Source organism: Aotus nancymaae, unplaced genomic scaffold, assembly GCF_030222135.1.
Source record: "Aotus nancymaae isolate 86718 unplaced genomic scaffold, 86718_ANA_hifiasm-v0.15.2.pri h1tg000011l, whole genome shotgun sequence".
NCBI lineage: Eukaryota > Metazoa > Chordata > Mammalia > Primates > Aotidae > Aotus > Aotus nancymaae.
The window spans coordinates 73,754,126-73,771,622 of NW_026988422.1; positions in this window are offsets into that span (position 1 = coordinate 73,754,126).

Here is a 17,497-nt window from a genome sequence, read left to right on the forward strand (position 1 = left end):
GAAATATTTAGGGACAAAGGAGCATCATGTCTGTGTCGAGAAAGAGAGAGAGAGAAAGAGAGAGAGAGAGGGAGACAGACAGAGAGAGTGCAAGCCTAGACACGTGTGGTAAATGTTAAAATCTGGGATATATGGGTGAAAAATACATGGGAATTCTCTGTACTATTCTTGCAAATTTTATGTAAGACTGAAATTATGTCAAAATAAAAAATTAAAAGAAAAAATCTTAAAGACAATCTGTTTGATGGCTGTGTACAGAACTGCAATAAAAACCAGATGTAGAAAGATTAATGAGGAGGGCAAATTACAGTTGAAAGGAAGCTGATTTCTTTATAACATATTTCTTTGGAATTTATGAGTTTAAGATAATAGACAAGATATACTATACTGTATCTTGTATGAAAGGATCCATCTGGTGAACACTGGTTTAGAAATTCTTATTTGATAAGATAAATATTGTTATAATATCACTCTGTAGCTTATTTCTTGGGGTTCTAAAAATTTATATATAATAATTATAATATGTCTTTATTTTTCTTTTATGTTCTTGTTTAGTAAATCTTTACCTATAGTCAGTGTTATAACTTAAAAACTCTTCACAGACAACTCACAGGGAGACTTTCACTCAGAATCTATGTAAAAACATAACCAAAATGATTAAAGACAGTTTTAGACTATGAAAGAGAAATTAAGTATGTTGAATAAAAAAGCAATTTAAAGCAAATTGCAAAAAACAAAATGAAATTTCAAAAATACTTTTACATTAAGTGCCATGATGCACACCTGTAATCCCAACTACTTGGATCACTTGAGTCCTGGAGTTTGACCAACCTGAATAACACAGTGTATTAGTCTATTCACACACTGATAATAAAGACATATCTGAGAATGGGTAATTCATAAAGAAAACAGGTTCAATTGACTCAGAATTCAGCATGGCTGGGGAGGGCTCAGGAAACTTACAACCATGACAGAAGGGGAAGCAAACACATCCCTCTTGACACGGTGGCAGCAAGGAGAAGTGCTGGATGAAAGAGAGAAAAGCCCCTTATAAAACCATCAGACCTCGTGAGAATTCACTATCACAAAAACAGCATGAGGGTAACTGCCCCTGTGATTAAATTATCTCCTGCTGGGTCCCTTCCACCACATGTGGTTATGTGAACTACAATTCAAGATGAGATTTGGGTGGGGACATAGCCAAACCATGTCACATAGTGAGACCCCCATCCCAAAAAAGTAAAACGTCATGTTATACCAACAAAGGGAAGGATAAAACAAGACACTAGAAAATAAATTCTGGTATATACCTTACATGTGTGCATAAGTAAATTATCTGTTGTTCCCAGGATTTAGCACATAAAAGTGACATTGCTTAATATTTTTTCACGATGATTTTCAAATGGCAAATGATCTTCCATATGACTATTTAAAAAATTTATTTTTCAATTGCTCACCACATGTAAACTTCTTTAAAAATTAGCTTTTCCTTCTGTAAATACTTGTTTCTGACTTACACATCTCCAAGTTAAAATACTCTTTTCTTTTTCTTTTTTTTGAGACAGAGTTTCACTCTGTCCCCCAGGCTGGAGTGCAATGGTGTGATCTCGGCTCACTGCAACCTCCGCCACCCAGATTCAAGCGATTCTCCCGCCTCAGTCTCCCGAGTAGCTGGGATTATAGGTTCCCACCACCACACCCAGGTAATTCTTGTATTTTTAGTAGAGATAGGGGTTTCGACATGTTTCTTTCCAAAACTCTTCAATGGATTCCATGCATACAGGATAGTCTTATCTTCTTGCCTGGAATATGTAGCCATTCCCTATTTGGCCTTAACAAACCTGATACCAGCTTGGTCTTTCAGGATGCTCCTTAATAATAGACTAATCTTCTTCCCATTCCCCAACACACCTGCTCTTTCAGCCTCTTTGCCTTCATTCCTGACGTTCCGTGTGTGTGGAATGCCTCCCCTATGTACATCCATATGGAATGCTGAATATGCCACCTTCCCCCACAAGGCTTTCTCTGGTCCCTCTAGCAGAGCAAACTCTCTCTCTGGACTCCTGAAATACTTGTCATTTTCTCCTATCTTGAAAAAGTGTTACTTAGGTTCACATTATCTCCCAATCTAAAAGTCCTTTAAAAAAACAAGGTTCACCTTTGTTACATTTTACATACTCATGGCCCAGGGTCACACTCACAAGTGATGCAAATACCCATAAAGAAAGTAGAATGTGGTAACAGAAGACAGTGAAATTAAGTGCTGAGGGAGCCCAGTGAAGGAAGAGTTTATTTCAGTTGCCTTCACATTTGAAGTAAGCCTTTAAGGATATTATAACTGTGTTCAGCAGAAATGATGGAAATCAGGAATCTAGGCCAAGGGAGCGACACGCATAAAGGTGGTGAGGGAAAAGCACAACAACTGAAGAACAATTTGTATGGCTAAAATTTAGGTGACAGGTTATTAGACTGAAAAGGTAACTATGGAGGGCTCTGAAGGAACTTCTATATGCATTTAGACTCAATTTTGAGGCCATGAGAAGCTACTGAGGCTTTTGAGCTGGGAAATGACATAGTCAGATGTGTATTTTAGAAAAATTACTCCATCACCTGGGCATACAATGGAACTAGGAATGAGACCATTGCAATTTGCATGTGTGTGTCTCTCCAAAATGAATATGCTAGAACTTAAACCCCAAGGTGATGGTATTAGGAGCCAGGGCTTTTGGGGAATGATTAAGTCATAAAGGCTCCACCCTGATGAGTGGGACTAACACCCCTATAAGAGAGGCATCAGAGAGCTGCTGGGCCTTTCCACCTCTTCACCCGTGTGAGGACACAGCATTTATCCCCTTTCACCCATCTGCCTTCTGCCACATGTGGATGCTGCAGCAAGGTGCCATCTTGGAAGCAGGGACCAAGCCCTCACCAGACGCGAAATATGCCAGTGCCTTGATCTTAAACTTCCCAGCCTCCAGAACTGTGAGAAATAAATTTCTGTTGTTTATAAATTACCCAGTCTGTGGTATTTTGTTACAGCATCAGGAATGGACTAAGGCAAAGACTAATAAATAGAGACTTTTACAATAGTTAAGACGACAGTAACAGTATCTTGAACTACAGTGGTGGTAGTGAGAACGTAAAGAGGAAAGATGTAAAAGGGGATAGAGTGGAAAGAGAACTTCAATGGGGCAATGGAGAGGAAGCAGGGGTTCTCAACCTGGAGTCTATGGAGAGAATTTAGGGGGTCCATGAACTTGGACAGAAAAATAGAACATCTTTATTTTCATTACCTACCTCTAAGTTAAATGCAGCATGCCTTCAATTACAAATACAGACAACACACAACAGCACCAGACTTCATCAGACTGGCAAAGGGATCCATGGCATAAGAAAGAATTTCTGTACACTAAGGGCCTAAAAGTCTGGTAATGTCTTTACCAGAGACAAAAACTACGATGAAATAGGAAATTTTTAAAACATTAAAATCAAAAACAAAACCTAACAACGTGTGGGAACTGAGGGAAAGAAGAGCAGTAAAAATGGAAAAAGTTCTCAGTTTGACTTTGGATGTGTTGAGTTTGAGGTGTCAGCTCACCCTTATTTCATAAGAGGACATCCAATTTCTTATGCCCAGTCGCCTTCAGCTGCAGGGAACCTGAATCATCTTTACATAGTAGGAATCTGCATTTCCCCTTCTGTTCTTCCTCCCATCTCTTGGCACTGAAGAGTCCAGGGGTGGCTGGGCCCAGCGGCTCACACCTGCAATCCCAGCACTTTGGGAGACCGAGGCGGGTGGAACACTTGAGGTCAGGAGTTTTAGACCAGGCCGGCCAACATGGCGAAACCCCGTCTCTACTAAAAATACAACAACAAAAAAATTAACTGGGCTTGGTGGCGGGTGCCTGTAATCCCAGCTACTTGGGCGGCTGAGGCAGGAGAATCACTTGAACCCAGGAGGTGGAGGTTGCAGTGAGATGAGGTCGTGCCATTGCATTCCAGCCTTGGAGATGGAGCTAGAAGACTAGAAGACTGTCTAAAAAAAAAAAAAAAAAAAAAAAAGAGTCCAAGGGTGACCAACTGTCCTGTTTTGACTGGGACAGAAGTGTTTTCCAGGACACATTCAATGCTAAAACCAGGAAAATCCAAGACAAACTATGATGAGCTCATCATCCTAAGAGCCCCTCAAATCTGGCACTGTATGCTAATAAGGCTATAATAATACTATCTACATTACAAAACTATGCTATTTAAGGTTTCTTTTAGATATGAGTTTGTCCATCTGTTCTTCCCATGAGATGGAAAATCCTGAAGGAAAATCTTCCTCTCATAAGGTCAGACTCAACAAATGCATTAGCAACTGCATATCATTATGTCAACAGTTCCACAATTCATACAGTTCTGGCACATCCACATATCATGCAATCCTCACAGGAACTCAGTGAGGTAGATTTGATTCTCTTCATATCACAGAAACCGAAGCTCTGGAAGATTTAGTACTTTACCTCACCCAGCAAGCAAAGTGGCCAGCTCCTAGCACTGCAGCTGTCAAAGAACACTGAGACACTGTGTGCTCTACAGAGACAAGAGTGGCTGTCGCTACAGGGAGATTATGCAAAGCTGCAAGTTTCTTTCTATTGCCATGTCCATGAACTCAGTGCTCTGACATTATACTGATAAGCAATAATATGAAGTGTTAGTTTTAAGCACAAGGCACCCTAAGGTAAGGTGGTGACTGACCTAAGGGACAAGCATAAAAGTCAATATATGTCCCAAACCAGTAAGATTATGCAAAAACAGCAATAATTTACAAATCAAAACGTATGGCAAATGGTACAAAAATATGCTGCCAGATGCAGCATCTAATCAGAAAATCTACACACGGTAATGAGTATGCCTGTATTAGTCAATACAGAAATCAACATGCCCGTGTGTGCCTGCATTGATCAATCCAGGAATCTTGGCCAGGGATGGAATGGTGAAAGCCAGGATAGCTAAACCACAGTAGTGACGGCAATGTAATACTAATGCTCCATACACTGAAGGGGCCTGGCCCTGACAGGTTTATTGGCCCTGCAATTCACCAGCTACCTCTTCCTGTCACCATGGCAACACCCACACCCAGGCAGCTCCAGAATTCACCTTTGGATATCCACAATCCACCAAATTTGCACCTACGCAGTTCAAATAAACCAACAAAAGATATCTCCACCCGCTAAACTGAGACAACCACGACCTTTATTTCTCCAACTCATCCAGGGAACAGGTCTTTAATTTTTCACCCACCTCCACTGAAGGGAGAGCGAGTCCTAAACAACGACCACTTTTGATAGAGTAAAAGAGGATTTTTTTCCCTTTCCTCCCCCTCCCTCCGCTTTTTTTGCGGGGGTGGACATCGAGACGAATAAAAATCGGATGCACACACAAACACAACATTTGCCTTAAAAAGGCAAGTTAGTCGATATGATGAAAATAATTTTCAACCAACGTCTCGAGGCACGTCTGTCAGGCAAGCTGAGTTTTGCCCCTGCAGGGACCGCCTCTGGAGCTGAGAAATAGTTTCCAGCGCGGCTGTTTGATTTACAGCTCTCAAAAACAAAAACGCATTCCGGGCCGGCGGGACCGCGCACAGCGTGAGCAAGAACATGACGTATTGGGGAGAGTTTTCCAGAACGGCTCTCCGGCTCAAACAAGATGCCCAGGCAGCAAATCCCATTTCTGCTGGGAGAAATGGAATCAAATCGCACCCCCTGCGCGAGCCCACAAAACGCAAACCAAGCGATTTTATTAAAACGATAGTTAAACCCCCTCCGCAGACCCTAAGTTCTGCCCCGAGCCCCGCGGCCTCGCTTTCTACCCCCACCACATCCCTAGGACCTGGGAAAAACAAAACGACCCGCCGCAGAGGAAAACGAAGCCCCAAACAAAACTGTCGCAGAGCCTTTTTCTACTGGCCAAAGAGCGCCGCGAAGACCCCTTAGCTCCGGGGCCGTCAGCGCTGCCACTAGTAAAGATGGCGGCCATAGGCGGAGCCGCTCCCTCCGAAGGCCGCGGGCTGCCCCGCCGGCCACGATCATTCACGCGGAGCCCTCCACGCCCGCCGCGGCTTGACGCATTGCAGGTGCAGCGCGGCCAATCAGGCGGCGCGGCTCCTTCCGGCCAACCACTGCAGGGTCGCGCCGGCCTATCAGAGCGTCCTCATCAAACTGAACGAGGAAAGAAGCCTCAGCAGCGCCAACTAAGCAACCGGCTGTGGAGCGCGTTTCGATGCGTCTGTGACGACACTGCCGTGTGCTCCTCCGCTGGGAGATATAGTGCCGCGCCCCGCCCGCGGGCGCTCCAAAGGCTTGGTCGTTGCGCTCGCTCTTCCTCTCCGCTTGTCGGGCGGTGGTTCCCCCGAGACAGAAACTTGACTGAAAAATAATACCAAATTCCCGTGCTGCGGCCCGTGGGCCCCCATGGGGCGACCTGAACTAGCCTCGTCTACCCACTTGTTCTTTGCCGTTCGTCCTGCGGGTTTTGTGAAAACAGTTGGCGCGGCAAAAACGAGATAAATGCCCCTGAGCTCGAAACCCGCACTCGAACTGCCACCGAACCGACCCTTCCTGTTTTGGAGCGCAGGGCCCGGCCACCCGAGAAGCACCCTCGTGGGCACTTTGTTTCTAGAAGGGCCGGTTTCCATTTCCTTCCTGCGGTTTCCTTGTCGCCTGCGGCGGGAGGGGCCCGCTAGGCTCTGGTTTTCAGCTGTGTCCGAGCTGCAGGGGCTGCGGAGTAAACGCGGCCAAAAGCCCGCCTGAGAGCCCGCAGCGCCCGGGATCCGGGTAGATGAACTGGCAGAGGCCCGAGAGCCACTGCTTGGCCCTCGCTGGCCGGGTAGACCGAGAGGAAGCTCCTGGCCTTGTCCCCCTTGGAAAGCTCCTTATTGCTTCTGTGGGGTAGGCCCTGCCAGGTAGAGGCGAAGGTCTGGGGAGGTAACCTCTCCCATGGGCGACATCTGCTGCCATGGTCTGTGTCGTGCCAAAGGTACGTCTCAGCCCAGAGTGCAGTGAAAAGTCTGACACCCAAGAAGTCGATTGACACGCCTAACGTCACATAGCAATTTAGTAGCACAGCACAGAATAGAATCTACCCAGGCTGCTGGTTGGCAAGCCTGTGTTTCTCTACCACAGTAACACCGCATCTTCTAGAGCTGAAGCTCTAGTTACAAGATGGCTCAAACATTTGGGGGAACTGGAAGGCCGATCTGGGAACGAAGGGAATCGTTTTCTCCGAGCAGAATTTTCAATCAGTGACCTACGGAAAAAGTAGAGAAGAAACATTACTTGGTTATTGCCACTGCTCCAAGAAGCTAGCTAAGAAAATTAAACCCTGTGGATTTCTTGAAACTGCCATTTCGTGTAACCTCCTAACGTCTATCTGTGACTTTGGCTCCAGGTGGCTTGGATGTTTGATTTTTGTGATTGAACTGTATTCACATTCTGTTTCTAAGATTGTGTTACTAATGGTTTTTCCTGAGGCTTTACAACCCGTAGTGGTGTCTGCGCTGTACTCCAGTGAAGGTTCTTTGATCTAAGGCTATACTTGTCAGTTGCTGTTTATTGCTTCTTAAACTTTTACTCAAAGTCTTCTTCAAAAAGGAGAAAAGCTGTGGTTTTCTTTCTGTAGGCGGTTAGTAGTCATCCCCAAAGATGTTTGCCAAGTTAGCAAATATCTTGGAACTTCCAAATGAGCATTTCGCTGTAAAAATACCTGCTCCAAAAACAATACGTCATGTTTCTTTTGCAATTTATATGGTATAGGAGATATGTACTGTGACTCTTGGCAAGCCAGATCCTGATGTGAAAAAAGAGATCCGACTGTGCCAATAACAAATTGAGAATTCTTGGGTAAGTCCCTTTCCCGTGTTCTTGGGACCTCAGGTTTCTAGTATGTCAAATTTGAGGATTGGATTAGAGAATTTCCAGATTCCCTTCCAGCTCTAGTATTTGATTCCACTGTGGAGAAATTGGACCATAACATCATTATGTCATTATACTTAGGCTTATCTGTTTCTGTGTATAATGCTTTACCTTGTACAAGTTGCTTGTATGTTTATTTTTATCTTCAGTCTTCCCAATATTTCCAACACTTCCAGAGGAAAGGTCCCAGTTTTACAAGGAAGTTAGGCTTACCAGGAAGCCTGAACCACATTTATCTAAATGTGAATCGGTGTACCACAAAATATTTCTTAGGGCTTATTACTTAAATCCTAGTACATGTAAAACTGTTGCTTTGTAGTGGTCAGCAAGTGAGCTCACTAAATTGTGAACTCCTTAGGGACAAGGCCTATTCAATTCATCATTATATTGTCCGTGCCTAGTGAATTTCCTTTATATTTAAAGGTTTACTGAAGGAATGAATGAACAATGATTAGGACAATGGTAGAAGAATCTGGATTTGAAAGGGTCTTTGAGTTCCAAGAAAATCAATGAAAGGCTGGATGCAGTGGCTTACACCAGTAATCCCAGTACTTTGGGAGGCTGAGGTGGGCAAATGACTTGATTTGCCCAGGAGGTTGAGACCAGCCCAGGCAACATAGGGAGATCCTGTCTCTACAAAAAATAACGAAAATTAGCTGGGTGTGGTGGTGTGCACCTGTGGTTCCAGCTAATTGGGAGCCTAAGGTGGGAGGATCACCTAAGCCCAGGAGTTTTAGGCTGCAGTGAGTTATGATTGGGCTACTGCACTGCAGCCCGGGTGACAGAGTGAGACCCTGTGTCAAAAAAAAAACAACCAATATTTATGGAGTATCTACAGTGTAGAAGGTTCAGTTTCTTTTTTCAACACAATTTTTTTCCTTTGGTTGAGTTGTCTCCATTTTTTATTTTTAAATTAAGGAAATATCATTATGGAACATAATGATCTTAAGTATCAGTGCTTGTCTTCAAGCTTTCCTTTGTATGTATTCTATTACATTCTTTCTTCTAAATACAAAGATTTAGAAGAAAATGATGTTTTAAAAACCTATCTGATTCACTCAAACAAAATTGCTCACTTTTCTGGTCTCTTGTTGCTTTTCTGGTCTTTGTAAAGAGATGATGTCTTCTACCTGGCCTTGGATTTTTTCTTTTTTCTCTTTCCTTTTTTTTTTTGGTGAGGGGGAGCAATTTTGGGGAATAAATGTCATGATCAATCAGTCAATTTGAGTAGGCATGATCTAGTCTGTTCGAAGTATTTTATATGAGTACCATTTGACAAAGTCAGAATTCTATAATGATTTTTAACGTTTCTTTTTTGAGACAGTCTCATTCTGTCACCCAGGCTGGAGTGTAGTGGTGTGATCTTGGCTCACTGCAATCTCCGCCTCCTGGGTTCAAGTCATTCTTGTGCTTCAACCTCCAGAGTAGCTAGGACTACAGGCGTCTGCCACCACACCTGGCTAATTTTTGTATTTTTTGTAGAGATAGGATTGGTCAGGCTGGTCTCGAACTGGCCTCAAGCAATCCACCTGTCTTGGCCTCCCAAAGTGCTGTGATTACAGGCATGAGCTGCCACACCAGGCCAATTTTTAGCATTTCTAAAAAGATGTAACTCTTGAGACAAGTCCACTGTGACCTCAGATGTATATACATCCACATCTCTAAGAGTCTCTTGGTTACTAGGGAATTCCACATAAATTCCTCACAAAATTCACAAGCAAGAATATTTAGAATCATGAAATTCTAAATCTAGGAGAACCAGAGAAAGTCCATCTGGTCTAACTTTTACATTTTACAGATAAGAAAACTAAGTCCCAAGAAGTGACTAGTTAGGGAAAGAGTAGGCTTTTAGACTGTTCTTTCCTTTGACCTTTGAAAACATTTTAATCAAAGGACAATCGTAATAAGGGGAGTAGAGGAATGTTATCATTCACAGGGCCTCTTAGTGACTGTGGAAAATCTTGAGGAGACTTTGCTTTGGACTTTGTTATCCATTTAGGGATTGGCTATTCTGAATTGTTCTCTGTGCAAGCCTTATCTATACCGCTTGCCTTAAATCTTTGACCTTCATTTAAATTGCTGACACTTTTTCCTTGTGAAACTTTATCATAATTTCTTCTGTCTTCTTTAGGCTAGCAGCATTTCCCTTTCTTATTCTCAGAAGAGCTCAGGGAAGCTTATTTTTTGAGATGAGTGATGCATAAAAAGGAATGTGGCTACACAATTCTAATTATTTCATAAAGTTCTGAAGTACTTTTAGAACTTTATGGTGTTGCAAAGTGCTAATAAAAATAATCATGTTTCGTGGACGTACAGAGTGGAGTAATAGACATTGGAGACTCCAAAAAGTGGGAGAGAAGTGAGGGATGAGAAATTACCTATTGGGTACAATGTACACTGTGCAGGTGACAGTCACACTAAAAGCCTAGACTCCACCACCATGCAATATATCCATGTAACAAAAATTCACTTGTACCCTTTAAATCGATAAAAAAATCAATCCTTTCTAGCCCTAGTTTGCTAAGGGTTTTTTTTTTTTTAAATGAAGAACATTTATAATAAACTCTTTGTTCTGCATAGCAGAAGAATAATGTTTATATCTTTATTTCTCATTATGCGACTTTTAGGCTGGATTCTAAAATTTCGATTTCTTCAAGTGGTTAAAACTGTATGATTAGACTTGTTTAGAGCATAGTGCTCTTTAACAGAAAGAAAAACTTGTTCCATGTCTTCTTCAGCGGCACCCTAACCCCCTAACCTAACTGGCTGCCTAGCAAATATTCATAGGCAAAACAAGTTTCGAAAGTCAGAATGGATCGGTGGGAGCCTATGGTATCAACATATGAAACAGTTTGAAATGTGTGCTCAAACCACAAAGTATTCCCTAATGCAAAAGTTCCCACAGCTCTCAACTGAATCTGTGTAAAAAATTAAAAAATAAAAATAAAGTTCCTGCAGGTACAAAGCACAGAATAGCTTTTCTCAGTTCTCTTCCCTTCTTTAGGATTTGAAAATCGGAAATGCCTCTAGTAGAATCTCCGTCAGTAGACCATTTAAAATATGGCTCATATGTTTTGCAGCTATTCAGTCTTAAGGTCATTTCCTAAGTTTCAAACTTTGTGGGAAACAGGTGTAACTGTGAACCTTCGTGTGGCAGGGAAGAGCTAGAGCAGTGAAACGTGAAACTATAAATCAGTTCTGTGGGTCACAAATCTCTTGGGCTGTCTGGAAGACAGTGATGACTCAGCAGCATTCCATAGGACTGGTGGAGGGTGAGGTGGCTGAGGGCTCAGTGCCCTGGGCACCAACCTGTTGGGGTGCCGCTGAATGATGGGTGACCGAGTTGGATCTTCCCACTGCTGAACCCTTCCACAGACCAACTCAGACCTCCTGACCTGGGTTCTAAATAAATTTCTGTCCCACCCCTTGCCATTTAGCACACTGACATTTTAAATATTATAAGCAACCACATCATATATTTTCCTAGGGTTTATTACACTAATGTTACAGATGAGATACCTGAGTCTATGTGGCTAAGCGGCCAGCGGAGCAGCCATTTAACCTAGCAAATGAGATGCAGCAATATTGTCCTCTTCTTGGGAAAAAGCTATTTGCTTTGTGAAAACAACAAAACCTTGAGTAACCTTTCATTGAAATATGACAAAATTTCTGTCTACCTTTTGGTTTATGAGAATGAGAAGGAAGGTAACACACTGGTGTTCAGTTGTACAACTTGAAAACACTCCTGAAGATACATCTTTTCAGTGGTTAAATGATTAAATTATCCTGTTGTGATGCCTGGAGTTGGTTTATCAGCCAATGACTCAGAACCTCTAGTTAGAATGAACACAACTCAATAAGCATCTTCACTAGATTTAGATGGAGGTGGTTTTCTGTTCAAAGACAACTTCCCTTTAACCATATTTTCTCCATTATAAGAAGCAAAGGATGGATCCAATTATGTGAAAGCATGAAGAAAATTGTCAAAGGATGGGTCAGCCAGAGTATACGCTTGCTCGTGACTGTAAAAGGATACAGGTTGGGATCAAAGCAGGGATAGTTCAGGATGTTCCTGAGGAAGTGTGGCCTGCCACCAAATCAAGGAAAACTGATTTCAGGTGGTAGTTCACAATTAAGCAGAGGATTTTCTTTTCCTTTTGTATTTTGAGAAATTCACTTTTAATATCCTCTTCAGTCCTCAGAGTGAATTGAGCTCAACACTAATCAGTTAAATAATCGACTGGTGTTTAATGAGTCAGATACTACGCTGAGTTCAAAAAGTATATCTTGGCTTCTACTACTATCTGGTTGATGTTAGATTTATGAAATGATAATATATGTAGAAAAGGACAAGAGGGGTAGGAATTCAGCAGAGAGGAAGTTCATTTGGAGTTGTGATAATCAGGAAAGTTTGAAACATGTTGCATTTAAACTGGGCATGAAGGACCCGTAGGATTGAGATAGGTGGTGTGGATGTGGACAGGCATTTGGACACTGAGAATGGCATGCAAAAGGCAATGGGTTGAGAGGGGACAATGTGTATTCAGGGGACAGAGACTAGACTGATTTGTCTGAAGCAAAGAATGTGTAGCATAACAAAGGATGGTAATGCTGAAAAAGTAGATTGGCAAACTGTTGAAAGGCATTAGGAGCCATTGAGGGTTTTTGAGCAAGGGAGTGACATGATGAAACTGCTGGCAGCTGTGTGTTGGATGGATCAGAAGGGGACAAGCTCATTGGGATAAACAAAGATCATGGATGTGCTATTAGAAATTTTGGGATCCTCAACATTCCTGATCCAGGCAAACATAGATGTTTCCTTTTTTAAAATCTCTAGAATGGAGCTATCTGATAGAACTTATTGCAATCATGGAAATGTTCTACACTGACCAATATGGTAACCACTAGCTATATGGGCCTACTGAGCACTTGAAATGTGGCCATTAAGACTGTGGAACTCAATTTTAAATTTTAATTAAGTTTGATTTAAATAGCCACATGTGATTAGTGACTACTGGATTGAGCAGCACAGCTCTAGAAGGCAGGACAGAGGCTATTTATTGATTGAAAACCAAACCACACAGTTGCCAAACTAGATCTTAACTCCATTGGAATTGGTGGGGCCAATTCTTTGATATAACCCACAATCAGCATCAATTTACCTGATTTATCATTATGGCCTGGTTTTCTGTGTATCAAGATGTCAGTGAAAGAACCCATTTGTGCCAATCACTGGCTCTGCTCTACAGGCAAACTGAGCCACCCCAAAACCTGCCATTTCAGCTTATCACTGTGGCCACACATCCCTCAACAGTTGTTAAATCATTTGTAAGCTGCTAAAATATCTATTGTTGTGTGGAAAACTCTTAGAACTGTTCTATAGTTTGGCCTGCACTCTAGCACATATGATGTTGAAATAAGAAATTGCTGGTTATCATTTGGATGCTAATTAAAGTTACTATTGCCCTTGCTTTCGGATTAATGAAAATGGTAGTTTAAGAATTTCCGGCCGGGCGCGGTGGCTCAAGCCTGTAATCCCAGCACTTTGGGAGGCCGAGGCGGGTGGATCACGAGGTCAAGAGATCGAGACCATCTTGGTCAACATGGTGAAACCCCGTCTCTACTAATACAAAAAATTAGCTGGGCACGGTGGCGCGTGCCTGTAATCCCAGCTACTCAGGAGGCTGAGGCAGGAGAATTGCCTGAACCCAGGAGGCGGAGATTGCAGTGAGCCGAGATCGCGCCATTGCGCTCCAGCCTGAGTATCAAGAGCGAAACTCCGTCTCAAAAAAAAAAAAAAAAAAAAAAAAAAAAAAAAAAAAAAAAAGAATTTCCAGGCCTGGTTGGACACAGTGGCTCATGCCTGCAATCCTAGCACTTTGGGATGCTGAGGTAGATGGATTGCTTGAGCCCAGGTGTTAGAGGCCCCATCTCTAATAATAATAATAATAATAATAATAAAATTAAGAAAAGAATTTCCAGGCCGGGCATGGTGGCTTATGCCTGTAATCCCAGCACTTTGGGAGTCCAAGGCAAGAGAATCATTTGAGCCCAGGAGTTCAAGGTTATGGTAAGCTATGATCACGTTATTGTACTCCACCCTAGGGGACAGAGCCAGATCCTATCTCAGAAAACAAAAAAAAGAAAAAAACCCAGCTTGAAGTTAGTATAAACAACTAAAGCACAAAACTATGCCCACTGGGCATTTTACTCTCTGAATTCACACACAGTACTTGTCCTTAAGTCTGTGTAAACATTGGCTGCCTTTGACTTAAGGGCTCAGTTGGTTAAAGCACAAAGCTGAGGCTCAAGTCATGGGTCCAGTCTCATTAATGGCCAGTTATTTTTATTTTTATTTTTTTTTATTTCTTACTGGAATAGTTACTCTGGATATGGAATGGCCAGTTATTTTGCTCTATTCTCATTGTCTATCCCTGCCCCCACTTTCTGTGTTGCATATTCATGACCTTGGTCAAGAGGGTGGCCTGACCAGAGAGGGAATAGAGGAAGGCAAATCCATCACCACAGCTACTAGCAAAGCAAGCACAAGCCCTGTGAATGGAGGATAAGATGTATTTTCTACTATACAAAGGAAAGTGTTTAAAAAAAAAAAAAACAAGAATGAGGCACTCAAAGCTGGCGAATGGCACTGTTTGGAAATATTGCACTTCAGACCACTAACTGAGTGTACTGGTGACCATCACAAGCTGGAACGTACAATGGGACAGTTAGTCTGGCCATGAGTCATTTAAAATCATGGGACACTAAACAGATACCCTATATGCTAAAATGGATAATGTTTTTCTCATGGTAAGTTGTCATGGCCTAACACTTGCTTATTATGTTCTGATAGTAACATATTTTCAAATTTAAATGTAAGAACGTTCCCTCTGCTCATTACCTATATGAGTCATTCATAAATATTATAACAACAAAAAAGATAATCACAAAATTTTAAATGAAAAAATAATGGGGTATTTTATTTATTGATAGGGATAATAAGGCTTTTTATAATAATCCTGTATAGAATTTAATGAAATGTAAATCCACACACAAACAGCAAGAATCTGTTCTGGCAGTTGGAGATGATTAGTGGAGAATCCTGAACGGTAGATATTCATCTAAGTACTGTTGGACCACGGGGTGGAGAAGGAGGGGGTCGAGGATGGTGAAGAGGTATTATTTACTATCAAACCAACCAACCAACCAACCAACCAACCAACGATATCTGTCTCTACCTCCCTCACACACACAATAAGACGTCTGACAGTGAACAAGGCTCTTGACCTCTCTAGACCTTAGAGGCAAAGTGAGAATCGTCCTCCAGCTAGAAAATGTCACAAAGTAAATATTTTGCTTTAGGTTTTCTTTCCCAAACACTCCATATTCCTTATGTAGGAGAAAGAGTCATTACTACATTCCTATGGTCTTATTTTAATTTTAAATCCTTGGGTAAGAAGTATCTTTATAAACCAAACTTTCATCTTAATCTTTGCTGCTTCTGCCTCCTACTCCAAATTAAATTAAAAATAAATACTATTGGCTGCTCACGCCCATAATCCCAGCACTTTGGGAGGCTGAGGCGGGCAGATCACAAGGTTAAGAGATTGAGACCATCCTGGCCAACATGGTGAAACCTTATCTCTACTAAAAATACAAAAATTAGCCAGATGTGGTGGCAAGTGCCTGTGGTCCCAGCTACTCGGGAGGCTGAGGTGGAAGAATCACTTGAGCCCAAAAGCTGGAGGTTGCAGTGAGCAGAGATTGTGCCACTGCACTCCAGCCTGGCGACAGAGCAAGACTCCGTCTAAAAAAAAAAAAAAAAAAAAAAATTCTATTAAACTGCAGGAGACAGTTATAGTGTCATGCTTAAGTGCTTGGGCTCTCAGCTAGATTTTTGGGTTCTACGTAAATTTGGCAAGCCACTGAATTGTTCAGTGCCTCAGTTCCTTCATAAGAATAATAATGATACCTGTCTCACAGGATGGGTAGGAAGATGAAATAATACATTCAGCACAGGGCCTGGCCATAGTCAATGCTGAGTAATTGTTATTTCAAAACTATTTCCATTTCTCCATCTTCAATATATGTATATGTGTGTATATATATATATGACACAGGTTATATATGTATATAATCATATAACCTCAGGCACAGGGGTTCACGGCTACAATGAATTTCTAGACCAAGTACAAAATTCTTGTTACATCTGTGTCCTTTCTGTCAGATTCAGAGGGTTGGTGTGATTCGGTGAGTGACAGAAATGATACTTAACATGAGATTCCTGGCTTGGGGCTGCATCATTTTTACTTTTCTTCCATTTACTTTTATCTTATTTAAATAACTTCCTATAGAACAATTTCCTTTAAATATGAAATGTTCCATAGGTTTTTGGTTCTCAGTAAATTATGATATCACAATAATGTGGCTTCTTTTCCTGATTGCTGATCTCTTCATAAATTAGGAAGTGTATTTACTTAAAGCAATCTATTTGCTGCTGAAAACCCAGTGACTTCTAAGTAGACAGTCAGAAGAATCTGCTTTATGAAACACACAAACTCTTAACACTGGACCTTTAAAATGTTCAGATATCGACATCACAAACATATTATCTAATATGAGAACCCCTGAGCAAGGGCTCAAATTCTATTTTATGTCCCATCCCTGACTCACAGTAAGATCTTGGGCAAGTCACTTGACCTTCTTATATTTCAGAGTATCAAACTGTGAAAAGCATGTCCATAAAACTGTGCAAGCATGACCTCATTATAAACCTGATGGACTTGAAAACCAAGATGGGCTTTGATACATTAAAGAATTACCAAAAGAGAACTCTAGTTTGTAAAAAATGAAGAATCAGAAAAATGATTTTTATTATAGTAAGTAAAAGGATTCTGAAATGTACAGTTTTTAGCAAGTAAGTCATAAAAAAGTTTCAACATGTTATATTTGGATGAAATAAGGTTAATGACAGAGGAAAAACATTATTTTAGAGAATGCTTGGCTTTCAAAACCATAGATTGTAGCAACTTAACCAAAATAATTACAAGGATTGGAAGACTATCAGAAACAAGTAGATCCTTAATAATTAAACACATTTCATTTCTGGGCCATTATTTCTCCCTACTTACACAATGCATACCATGTTTTAAAAAGCATTTCCCCAGCTGGGTGCAGCGGCTCACACCTGTAATCCCAGCACTTTGGGAGGCTGCAACAGGTGGATCACTTGAAGTCAGGAGTTCGAGACCAGCCTGGCCAACATGGCAAAACCCCGTCTCAACTAAAAATACAAAAATTAGTGGGGCATGGTGGCAGGTGCCTGTAACCTGTAATCCCAGGTACTCAGGAGGCTGAGGCAGGAGAATTGCTTGAACCCACGAGGCGAAGGTTGCCGTGAGCCAAGATCACGCCATTGCACTCCAGCCTGGGCAACAGAGTGAGGTTCTGTCTCAAATAAAAAAAAAAAATTGTATTTCACTACCTACCATATGAAAAGCCCCACAGAAAGAATACCAATACCCTTGGGAAAGAAGCAG